We start from the raw sequence: 13,661 nt of genomic DNA, 5'->3' as shown, positions 1-13,661 counted from the left end.
TTTTTGCATGACTGTAAACAAACATCATCCTATTGCCTATGCGAACACATCGAAAGGGTAAAACAAATAAAATACCTAGGAGTTATTATTGATACACACTTACAATGGACTGAACACATTAATTTTATCACTAATAAACTAAAACGAGTCTTGCACCTAATAAAATCCATCAAAAACATTTTTCCACTAACAATACTCAGATCAATATATTTTGCACTGTGTCAATCCATTGCCACTTATGGAATATTAGCTTGGGGAAGCGCTACAAACATAACAATTGACCCAATTCAAAAAGTTCAGAAGGCAATAATAAAACTCATACTGCAAGTACCATTCTACACAGACTCAAACAAAATTTTCAAAACTCTAGACGTCATGTCAATAAGACAACTTTACGCCAAAACTGCTCTCCTACATCTCATCCATAATAATCTTCATATTACAAATCAACCAAAAGCCATAATAAAAACCAGGTCATCAACAAATAAAACACTGAACATTCCGATAACACACACCACACACGGACAAAGACACTTTCAATACTACGCAACCAAACTTTTTAACAGTATGCCCATTACTTTGAAACAACTAATGACTACAAATACATCTACAAACTTTCTCAAAAAACATATCGTAGCCTGGATAAAAAATCAAGATATTCACTTTATTCAAAAGATTATAATTCCAAACCAAACATAACCAAAATATGATAAATAAAATTAAATATTATACACGTTCTTTAAGAATTATCCAAAAATTACATACACGCACATATATATGTGTGTTTTCATGTCTCAATATGTCTGTGAAAAAAAAAAAAAATAATAATAACTTTCTACCACAACACATAAATACCTGTCACACTTAATCACAAACACGTAAACACCTCAGCACAGGTTCTCCTAGTGAGGTGTTCACGTAACATACAATATCAACCACACACAGTTTTACCTACATCAACCTATGTTCTTTATTTTTTATACCTATTTTTCTGTACTACAATATAAACCACTGTAAAAAATTGTAAAATGTGTATTCAAGAATAGACATAAATAAATAAATAAATAAATAAATAAATAAATGCGAACGGAAATACGCTCTTTACACACATGCAGACGAATATCTATTCGATAATGGCGCCCGACAGACCTACGTACTACTCGCGACTATCTAGATATCCGAGTACATTGGATATAGTACTCGAGAAAAATGTTAAGACAATATCTCCACTGCGCACATTAGACGAACTGTCTTCGGACCACCTGCCCGTGAGCTTTACTATAGGCGGCACAACTTCAAGGACCCCCAGAAAACAGCGCAATTACAAGGATGCGAACTGGGAAGGATTCAAAAAAGAAGTCAACGAACGAATTCATCTCACTTCGGGAACTCTGCGCTCGCCACAAGAAATCGACGCAGCTACAAGCACTCTCACAGAGATTCTTCAAACAGCACAAGATACACACATTCCTCTCAAAGAAATACACCCATACACGATCAAGCTTCCCGAGTACGTTCTATCGCTCATCAAGGAGAAAAATCGCCTGCGACGCATGTTTCACCGCACACGCGACGAATATTTCAAGACAGCGTACAACTGCATGCAGAGGGAAATCAAGACCGAAATCGCAGAACTCAAGCGCGAACTCTGGGACAAAAAAGTCGCATCACTCACGCCGAAGGACAATTCCCTATGGAAAATGGCAAGCGCGCTGCGACATAAAGACTTCACAATCCCCCCGCTACAGAAATTGAACGGCCCCGGGACGGCGCTTTCGCTACAAGAAAAAGCTGAAACACTCGCCGACGGGTTCGAGAGAGCCTACGCCGCTACAGACGGCCTTTCCGACCCGGCTACGGACCGGATCGTAGCTGACTCTCTACGAGACTTGAACGCAGCAGAGCAGACAAACGCTGAAGATATTCATTTCACAACGCCGAGCGAGATTGCGGTCACAATCAAGCGACTCAGAACGAACAAGGCGCCGGGAAGCGATCAAATACACAACATTTTACTCAAACATCTTCCTCAAAAAGCCATCATCTACACAACAAAATTGTTCAATGCCTGCCTCATAACCGGGCATTTCCCCCAGATTTGGAAATCGGCGACCGTGCTGCCTTTCGCAAAGCCGAATAAAGATAGAACGCAGCCGACAAGCTACCGGCCGATTAGCCTATTATCTACGCTGAGCAAGGTATTTGAACAAATTATACTCAACAGGCTTGTACCACACCACGACGACAACAAGACTTTGCCAGACGAGCAGTTCGGCTTCAGAAAGAGGCACTCCACGACCCATCAACTCACCAGAGTAGCGGAATTTATCGCAAGAAAATTTAACGAACATCGCTTCACCGCCGCTGCGCTCATCGACCTAGAGAAGGCATTCGACACCGTATGGATAGACGGGCTCGTGCATAAGCTGCACCGCACTAACACGCCCATATACCTAACGAGACTGATACAGGAATACCTAAAGAATAGATCGTTCAGAGTGTTCATAAGGAACGTGCTATCTTCAATGCGTGAGATTCCAAAAGGCGTGCCGCAAGGAAGTTTACTGGGACCATTTCTCTTCATTCTATTCACCTACGACATCCCCCGAGACGAGAGATGCAATCTGTCTATCTACGCAGATGACGTCAAACTATACGTTTCTTCGCTGAAAGCGAACATGGCCGCGATTTACCTGCAGAGGGCGCTCGACGCGCTCGTAGAGTATTACAAGAAATGGCGCCTGAAACTGAACGAGGCGAAAACCGAAGCCATCATGTTCACGAGAAAACGTATAAATAGAACACCTGACTTCAACATCGAAATGGGAGGACACAGCATAGAATGGAAAGATGAAGTGACATATCTGGGCCTGACCATGGACTCCCGCCTCAACTGGAAATCTCACCAAGCGAAGATGCACACGCGCACGCGACAAGCGATCGGCATGATGAAGCCAATTTTCAATAGACGGAGTCCGCTACTTCCCAAAACCAAACTCCTCGTCTACTACTCGCTCATTCGTCCAGTACTCTCTTATGCGATTCCCGTATGGAGCAGCATCTCACACTCAGACCACAAGAATCTACAGACACTTCAAAATCTCTGCATTAAAATCACATACAACACGAGACTCAGAAGAAACTTGAAGAGATTACACGAACGAGAACAAATTCCAACTCTATACGAATTCACACACAGACTGACTGAACGCTTTTACAAATCACTCACACTTAGTAAAAATCAACTAATACGAGACATAGGACAATACAATGCTCCGAGCGACCTGACATTCAGATACACACATAGACTACCTAAACACATCCTCATGGACCATGACCACATATGGCACATACCAGAACTAGACGCGGACGAATAGCGAGCAGTAGGTATTTCCTAAACTCCCGACCTTCCTCCCAAATATATAATGTTTATATATCTATTTATATATTTATATAATATTTTATAATTTGTATGTATATGTATGTTTATTTTCTATCTTCCCATAAGTATATATTAACATAAAAACAGACACACACACACACACATCTCAAAATGCAGGACATCATATACCGATGTTACTGAAGGCCGCATACGTTTCAAGTTGACGTTCGGCCGCTCCTTCCTGGGTAAGGTTTTCTGCGATTTTCCTTACTCCCAACGGCAAATGCGGAAGGATTCCAACAATAGGGCGCAGCCAAAATTTCCCCTTCCCATTCCCAACACAACACAAACAGACACGTATGTAATATATGGCCGCTGTAGGTCGCCGCTGGTGCTGATGCTGGATGATGATACATGCAATTTTAGTAGGGTTTTTAGGTAACAAATTTTTTCCCTACCGAGAAAATACAAGGCCTCTAAGTCTATAAAAGCCAGGTAATATTTGAATAAACCCATATGAGGTAAAAATTGTGAGGCGCATATGACGCCGTTCTATTTGTATAAAGAACATTAACTTTAAATTCAGTAAATTTAAATGATTCACCACTTCATGGAATATAAGAATCTAGAAAATGAAAAAAAAAATGCTTGGGCCGAAAGAAAAAGAAAGACAAAGGATAGAAAAGAAAAGATAGGATGATGATGGACACAGGAGATTGCGTAGTTTGTGGATTTTGCGCAGTTTGAGGATTTTTCGTGGCTTGTAATATAGCCACAAAACTGCTTCCGTCTGGCTTGTGTTCACACAGCCAGGCCCCAACACCTTACAGCCGGCCGGAGAAATTCAGCCGGCCTGGAGCAGGCGTACGCGCCCCAACTGCCCTTTTCAAGGCAACCTTCGCAAATCACTTACGTCGCCCCAAACTGCCTTTTTCAAGGCATTCCGCGAAATACTCAAATTATATTAATTCTTTCTCGTTTCAGAATAATTCAACCCAAAAAATGCCTTACCACCGCACGTCAAGAGGAAAAGCGACTTTTAAGCGCAACAAGCCCCTGTCCAAGGATTTCCCGGAGGGTGCCACAGGCTGGAGATTCAATCCAGATACACACGAGCAGGAATTCGTGTTTGGATCCTCGCAGACCGGCTCCGGCTCGGCAACCGGATCACCAAGAGCCACATCACCCATGGTAGAGGAATGGACGAGGGCTACGGCTTCAAAGCGCCCCCATTCCCCCCCAAAGCCCATTTTTTGTCTGGTTCACGAAAATAAATATGAACCCTTACATAAAGCAAGCGAACCAGCAGAAGAAATATTGTCGCCACCGACGAAGAAACGCCCGACGCCACCAGGACCAGTGGCGTCCACCAGCAGAGACCAGGCGCCCACCAGCCGAAGACCAACGACTGCACCGACTCTTGGGAAGAGCACACGAGTCCCGCCCGTAATCATGACCATAGGGTCAATGACGCACGGAGACATCACGAAGGAAGTTCAGAGGCACATTGGAAGTGCCCACTTCAACTTCCGGTATGCCAAAGGAGGCAAAATCAGCGTTGTGGTGAGCTCAGTAGAAGCCCACAAAAAACTGACATCAGCCCTACGTGGAGAGGAGAAGCCTTTCCACACCTTCACCACAGAAGCAGAAAAACTCAAGAAGACCGTCATCAGGGGACTCCCGAAGTTGTCACCAGTTGACATAATGGAAGACCTTGAGAATCAAGGCTTCCCGGCAAGGACTGTGGTCATGATGACCACCCCGGGAACAGAATACCCGCTTTACCTGGCACACTTTGGCCAGGAAACAAACATGGGCCACCTGAGAGCCGCGGTGATCTACCTGTGCCACTGCAGGATTACATTAAGAAAGTACCGAAGCAACCACCTACAACACGGAACACAGTGCCACAGGTGCCAAAATTTCGGACATGGGTCCAGAAATTGCGCACACGTCACTCGCTGCGTCAAATGCGAAGGAAGTCACGCCACACCGGAGTGCCCGAAAACAAATCGAGAAGAGCCGGCCGTCTGCTGCAATTGCGGCGTAGCCCATCCCGCAAACTACGGCAAATGCCCCAACAGGGTGGCATACGTAGCTGCTCTCCAGCGCAGACAGGAGCAATCCAACGCCCAGAGGCGCAAAGAGGCAGAGCCCCGGGCACAGAGACCCGCGGCCAGAGTTGACGGCCGATGATCCTGGGCGGACGTAGCGGGCCGAAGCAACCACCAGCAACAGGCTCCTGAACAACAGGAACCACCAAGAACCACACCAGAACAACGCCAAGCGCCAAACACCGGATCCTCTGATGACGAGGACATAATGATCCTACTGCGAGGCCTCATCAGGGTACGCGAAAAATTGGCCTCCTGCTCATCAAAGACAGAGAAACTGATTGTGACGCTAAAAAACAAAAGTGGCCATCTCCAAAAATCGTATTTTTTAGTTTTTTGATTGGTATCACTGCTTATGTTTTTTTTACTTTATAATATTCAGTTCAAACATGGTTATATCACGTTTTTCTGCTTTAAAAATGAATTTAACAGTAGTAATTTTCTTCAAACTCGGTCATCTCCATCCTGTTTTTAAATCAAACATGGCCAAATCCGTTTGAACCAATTACATTACGGCATTTTTCAAGATGGCGTCCCATTCTCGAAATGTTTGCTGTGCATGCTAGGTGTGCTCTTCGTGTTTTTTAGTGAAATAACAGTTTAAAAATGGAAAACAATACAAATATGGTGGAAATAATGACTCCAGATAAAGCCCGAAAGATTACCAGATCAAATTATGCCATTAAACGTGCAAACAAGACTGAAAAACTGTAAGTAAACTTTGAAATTTAACCGAATTTTGACAGTTAGCATCTCAAACGCTCAGGGCTGTGTATGTTTTTTATTATGTTGTTTTAATTCATTGCTGCACCACATAAACTTATAATGTATCATTACCTACTGTGTGCCCGTATTGAACTGTGACATGCAATTATTGTTTTTGGTATATTTATACTGTTTATTTACAATAAGTATCTTTTGTTATAAACGAGCAGAATTTTATAGTAGATTCTTTAATTTAATTTGCCCATTTTGCAGTTGAGGAGGAGAATTAACAATGTATTGAATAACTAGAGACATAATTAGGCAAATTAAATAAAGAAAATCGTAATAAAAAATTATGGAATTTAAATAAGTTTTAAAAATTATGGTAGGTATCTCAATATCATTTGAGATTTTCACAGTAAAAAAGAGTATGCAGGAACTATAATTGAAGTTTTTTTTCTAGATACAAAGCTCCAGGATTGCCTATCAGACCGCGTTGCGGACATAACAAAAATGCTTTTCAATGTGCCAAATTGAAGTCGAATGACATTTTTGAATTTCACAAATCTTTTTTCAAGCATTCAAAGAAAACTGAGCAGGACAACTTCCTACTAATTATTGAGACATCAACAACCGAAAGAAAACGTCCGAAAAATATGGAACGAAATCCTAAAACCATGACATCAAAGTATTTGGTTCCTCTAAATAACAGCGATGACGAAGAAATAGTATTCTTTTTTAATATAACAAAATATGTTTTTTCTTCCACAGGAATTCTCTTACAAACTTTTTTGCAGGACCACCGAAGCGAAAAGGACGCAGCCAAAACATGAAAAAATGAAATACTTAAATTCAGTAAATCACAAAGTCAAACAGCGTAAAAAGTTCAGAACTTATTGTTTTTCTTTTTATTGTCATTTGTATGAGGTTTTTTATCCAGTTAAGAATTTTTCCTCATAAAACTTATTAATGTAACATAAATTCAGTCAATTAAATACAACCATCAGATGGTGATAGTAATAAGGCTAATCAGCCGCAGTACTAGTTAGTTAGAAACATGAAGGGTATTGTTATAAGCCCTAGCTAGTTAGAGGATTACGAAAGAATCCATAAAATCAAAAAAAAAAAAAAAAGCTTGGGCCGAAAATTGGACAAAATGACCAGTGGCGGGGAGTGGTGATTTCGTCAGTGGCGTGGAGTAGGCACATTTTATAAAAGTAAAACAATTTTATGAAATTAAATAATGTGGTCAACTACGTCCGTTACAACACTATACACCTGGGTATTTCAATAAATATAAAGTCGTGCATCATCATGACCACAATGGTATTAATATTAACATCTGGATTATGTTACCAGTATCATTTTATCTTATTTTGCGTATTCAATGATAAATAATATGTATCCTGCAATTTGCAGATTTCAACTTCGAGCTCGAGTAATGACTGTAAATTGATATCTGATTACTGGTGATCGGTCATCAACAAATTATATGTCTGAATGAATCATAATTATGGTTCGATGAGCAATGTTGCACACGGCTGGTGGAGATTAATTATTTCTGTTTTTGGGAACAAATCTACCCCACACATTTTTGTCTCCTAACACATTGCAAATATTACACTGCAGATTCAAAGCGGATTGAAATGTGGAAAACATAGGAAAGAGAAAGGGTTATTTGCACTAGTCAATTGAAACTTTTTTTTAATAAAGTCAAAGAAACATTTAAATTATGTGAAACTGGTAGTTAAAACAAGAATTCAAGCAATGTTTGACTTTATAAAAATGAAAAATATGAAACCAATAATATTGCTACTCATTTTATTTGTACTCCATAGTTCATGATTAGAATACCATCCGCAAAATAGTTGGGTTAAACTTGAAATTTTGGCCGAAAATTTTTTTTAAAAATTCATCAATCATTTTACATTTTTTAGTGAAACATTCATCCCGTTTCATAATTTATTTATTTGACTGCTTTTAAACCTTCAGCACCGCACTTTTATTTATATATAGACTATATTTGAAGCTTGATAATACCTCAAAAAATTAAATGAAAATTTTTTGGTGTGTAAAGTTTTTTTTTGCTTAGGTACTAATTTAGATTTTTTTTTAAATTTCATTTATATTATTTTTTGGTCTCAAAGGGTTTTTTTATTGGTAATAAAAAAACATATCCCATGAAGTATTGTTTGATTAAGAAAATATTAATTTACAGTGTAACCTGAATGAATTTAAAGATAACATAAAAAACCTAAAAATAATAATGGATCCCAGTTCAAGCGAAGCAGCCAAAACGGGATTTGTCATATTTACCTACAGTATTTCTCGCTGGAATAAAGATTGCAACCAGCATTAATAATGAACGCCACGAAAAATATCGAATAGGAATCCTTCACAAGCGATTCGCAAAATACGGTCGATTTTTTTGACAAAATCAAGCGATATTCGTTTTTTGGTCATGTTCCTCAGGAGGAACTCTGGTATCGAAAGTACATTTCATGTAGTATCCTGTTCCTTTCACTAAATTGTGTCACTGTAATAAAATGATGTAATTACTATTAACCTAATATTTAAAGGTTCCATGATACAATACATCACAGTACAATACAACACAGTACAATACAACACAGTGACTATTCAACAAACCTTTAAAAAGTGGTATAAAGTCATTAAAAACGATGAAAAAAAATAATTTAAACCTAATCTAACCTAATGTAACCTAACCTACTTAACCCAGTTAGTAAAGTTATTGTTTCATCATTTTCCATGACTTAATATAACTTTTAAATGATGTGATGAAGTATTATTTTGATGATTTATCCGGTCACCTATTTATACAATATTACCGCCATGGGTGCATTATGCGCAAACATGAGTAGATATAACATATTTTCAATATATTTTAACACATTTTTTTGTATTTTATGATAATCTCACTCTCAGTCAATGTCACAAGAAAGCACAATAATTATTCTCCACATCAACTCGAACCAAAAAATATAATATTTATGTTCACGATAAAAATAAATGAATGAACACATTAAGGACGTGTTACAATGCGCAACTGGAATTCACGTTTTTTTAGCACAACATTCATCTTGCTTCTCTCCGGTTGGCTATTGCAGAATGTTGCCTACAGAAGATGTGTTGAATGTGAGTTTCCGGGGAATATTTGGTTGTTTGCTGCGTTCATCTCGTAGTAGGGTTTTCAGATGGAAATGAAAATGAAGGCAAACATTAGAATGTGGTGAAAATGCAATGAATGTATTTTATTCAGGGGAACGAGGGATCCGGTGTATGGAGAAAGGGAACGGGGGGAAAACCAGGAACTCATATGTTTATTTAGAACTGGCCGACAGAAACATTTCACAGAGAAATAATAACATTAAGATTGCATAAGTTTAGGTGGTTTGTTTTTCTTTCTGAAACTTTCTATGTCTTATGAAATGCGTACTTTGAATTGAATAAGGAGATTTTTGGTTCGATTATCTACATTGATAGGATGTTGTGTCTTTGACATGTTGGCTGCTAGTTTGCGAGGTGTAATGTTGCTTGATTAGTTAGTGAATCTAGCTAAAGTGGATATTTACCGATCAGTCCAAATATATTATGATGTTTGATGATTTTAATAATTTTATAACATAATCCTGAACCGATTTATTTCAGATTATTTCCAAAAATACCTCAACGAATACATTTAAAACTTATTCACATATAACTATATAAGTGATATTCGCTGCCGCGGTGGAAAGCGAAAAAACTCAACAGGATTTCGCCGATTATTTGAATGAGCTTTCGCGGCTATCGCGAATTAAAACCCCGCGAATTCCGCCAAACCGCCTGGGTAGGCGGTATCATATCGTTTTTTTTAAACAGGCGCTATCGCTATCAATTTCTTTCGATGTCGCTTTCATTTTCACTGGTCACGCGTGATAACAGTGCAGTTATTAAAATGACTGCCTCACTAGGCTAGTCGCTAGCCGCTAGCCTAGTGAGGCAGGTTATGAGAATCCTCAACTTTATGTAAATGTTTTGTATTCTATCTATTCAAGTTGCAAATTTATTAAATAAAGATATTATTAATACGTATTTATTCTCGAACGGCACGAAATAGACAGGTAAAAAACAATAAAATTTCGCTGCCCAGAGAAGAAGCGAAATCGTCCTAGGTATAAACAGCGAGAATACCGCGTACCCACTCGGTTTTCGATACCCACAGCGGAAGCAAATATCGCCCATATATAAAAACAGACCTTCATCCGTGTCACATCTGTTGAAGAGGGTAATAAATGTATTATATTATAAATGTATTGAGGAATATAAACATACAAACTATACGAGGTAGCAACAGATATATATAAGAACAGTATTAGAAAAAATGAATAATTGATTAAAACTGTTGAAGGTGTTCATTCCAGCTTTTAAGTAATGCAGGTGAGGTGCTTTGTACCGCTTCGTTAGCGCAATCCGGCTGCAATACCGGAGTTTTTTTTATACCAAACCCTTTTATTGAATGACGTTTGGCAGTACTGTGTAGTAAGAAATTCATTGATTCAGGCTGTTGTGGAAATTTCATTTTTTTTTGGGAAAAACTGCTTTTCCGAAATTCATCAATAATATTTTCGAATAACGTAAGCAATGACCGGGATTTATAAACTAGTATTTGTCCCTTCATCGCCCTTTGCTTCCCACAACGATTCACTGGATTAATGCTGAAATATAACAAGTAGTTCCAGCTGGGAAAAATATGTAAAATGTGCCGGAACCTACACGCTAAGTAATCCAAGGGTTATAACCTCACTTTACGCGAGACTTTTATATCTTTTTCCAATACGGTGGCTTCAGACTCGCAAACCGCGAACCGTAAAAGGCTGTCATGAAGGAACATATTGTATTATTTAATTTGCATCGTTAAACGGAAAAGGGTATATTTTAGGTTAACGTTGATTAAATTCTTCCAGGCGGTTGGAATCCCTTACTTCACGTGATGAGCTATTTAAATATATAAAGATGAAAGTTACCGCGCAAAAGTCCCAACCGTCTGGAGCCAGTGATGCAATGCAGGCTTAAGCCAATGCATTTCATGCAACGTTTCAATTCTGAAAGCTGGTCTTACATCAGGGCGATACTGAGAGTATCTTCCGATCTGGAACGTGTCGCAAGTATACAATATATTATTTTTAAATGAATAAATTGTGAAATAACACAAATTAATCGAACAAAATTTACTTGGGCAAGCTTCGGCTTGCTAGTCGACAGTTTAACCCTCGACCACGTAGGCCGTCTAGTGGTTAAAAAATGAAGGAAAAAAACATTTTTTAGCTGTGATTTCAAATTTTTACATAAATTGAACAAAATCATCTTCCAGAGTCTTCTAATTCCCTAAGTTCTCTTTCCAGTTCCACTGACTTGTTATTTGACATTAAAAACATATACACGTAGAAAAAACATGTTTGACAAAACAATATAAAAGCTCATAAGCTGGACGACAGTTTTAAAACATCTGTTCGAAGAACGAACAGGGGTTGGAATTGCCGCCCTTTACAGGGCTATTCCACACAGATAAAGTATAAATTAATTATATAGCTTGTGACAGGCGATGCGAGAACACAATGCATAACGTTAATTCACAATCAACTTACCGGGAGGAGATGGTGAAATCTGCATAGTGAGCATCATCTGTCAGCACTGGAACGTTTAGCGTGGTTGGTAGCACTCGTTATTTAAAGTTAAATTGCGATAAAATACGTAAGGTAATTATTTCGATAAAGACAACCGGCGATCGATATTTGACAGGACGAACCGTTTTTGTGCAACTGGTTCGGCTCACGGCTCCGTGGTTTTAGCTGACTTGTGCGAACTCAAACTACACAGTTCAAATTCTGACGATACGATTGGTTAGTACACGGCCTGTCAAAAGCAATTGGCGTTACGGAACATTCCGCCCACCAAAATACAACAACGTGTATTTTAAAGAAAATTTAGAAACCAAAACGGGCAATGCTGTGGAACGTTGCGTGAATGAAGAACAGTGAAAAGAGAGAAGAAAAGAAAAAAAAATATTAATAATAATAATGAAAATGATAAGAAAAGAAAATAATGAAAATAAGACTAACGAAAATCGATAAGAGAGAATGCGCCGCGGAAGCGAAGATGATTAGTCACATTGACTAGGCAATGGACATAATTTGGTTAATGGTCTCGTGAGAAGAGAACCCTTCGATGTACGAACCGTAGCGATACGCACAACGCCGTCGGAACCTGGGTGCAATGTTCTCGATGTAGAGCGTCTATCACAAGAGGAGTAAGCTTAGATTCGCGAGGAAGTAGGGCAGGATGAGATCGTGATAACCTGCCACCCACCCTGAGCACACCGTGGTCGTCAATGAAGGGATTAAGCTTCCGCATTTGTTTCGACATAAGGTTGCCCTCTTTCAAGCGTGTGATATCATCATTAAAATGTACATGTTGAGTGCGTTTAACTACTGTCAAAAGTGAAGTGTGAATTTTGGCACGGTTTAATGGAAGATACAAACGACGAGATTCTTTATTCTGTAGGTTGTAGATGAATCTAAGACAGTAACCGAGAATGCGTTGGATTTTCCGAATCGAAGAAAATTTAACTAGTAATAGGTCCACCAGATTTTCGTCCTGTTGGACAAATAACGATCGACCTCGTTCCTCAGAGTGAAGTTCAATTTCGTCGACATTGCCATCGAAAGACGGCCAAGAATCGGATGACTGGATCAGCCACGAAGGCCCCGCCCACCATAACGTGTTATCGATCAGATCGGCTGGAGATTGACCACGAGAAGCGACATCCGCTGGATTATCTCCAGATGACACGTGATGCCAAGAAGTCCCTTCGAGGGTATCTTGAATGTGACTGACACGGTTAGCCACGAAAGTCTTCCAGCGACACGAAGAAGGACGTAACCAAGCGAACGCGATGGTTGAATCCGACCACGCAAAGGTATTGGAGATCGGAAGCAATGGTACGTATAAATCTTTGCCGAATTTTAATAGATCGGCTAGAAGAACTGCCGCACACGGTTCAAGGCGAGGCAACGAAATCTTTTTTGTGGGGGCGACTCGAGATTTGGCGCAAACCAAATATATTTGGACTTAATCGTCAACATCCGTGATTCGCAAGTAAACTACCGCGCCATATCCAAGTTCCGAACTATCTGAGAAGCCATGAAGTTGACACGACTCCATGTGAGGGAATGACACCCATCGAGGGATTTTGAACGACTTCAAGAGCGGTAATTGTTTAGTATAACGATCCCATTGACAAACAATTTCAACAGGGGGGGTGTCATCCCACCCAACCTTTAGAACCCACAACTTTTGTACTAGGGATTTGGCGAAAAACGTCAAAGGGCATAGAAAACCGAGAGGGTCAAAAACCGGAGCGACTTCACTGAGGATAGTGCGTTTAGTGCACTCGCGATCGA

Source organism: Hesperophylax consimilis, unplaced genomic scaffold (assembly GCF_061612785.1).
Source record: "Hesperophylax consimilis isolate HC1 unplaced genomic scaffold, BYU_Hcon_1.0 scaffold_40, whole genome shotgun sequence".
In the NCBI taxonomy this organism is placed as follows: Eukaryota; Metazoa; Arthropoda; class Insecta; order Trichoptera; family Limnephilidae; genus Hesperophylax; species Hesperophylax consimilis.
This window is presented reverse-complemented; position numbering follows the sequence as displayed.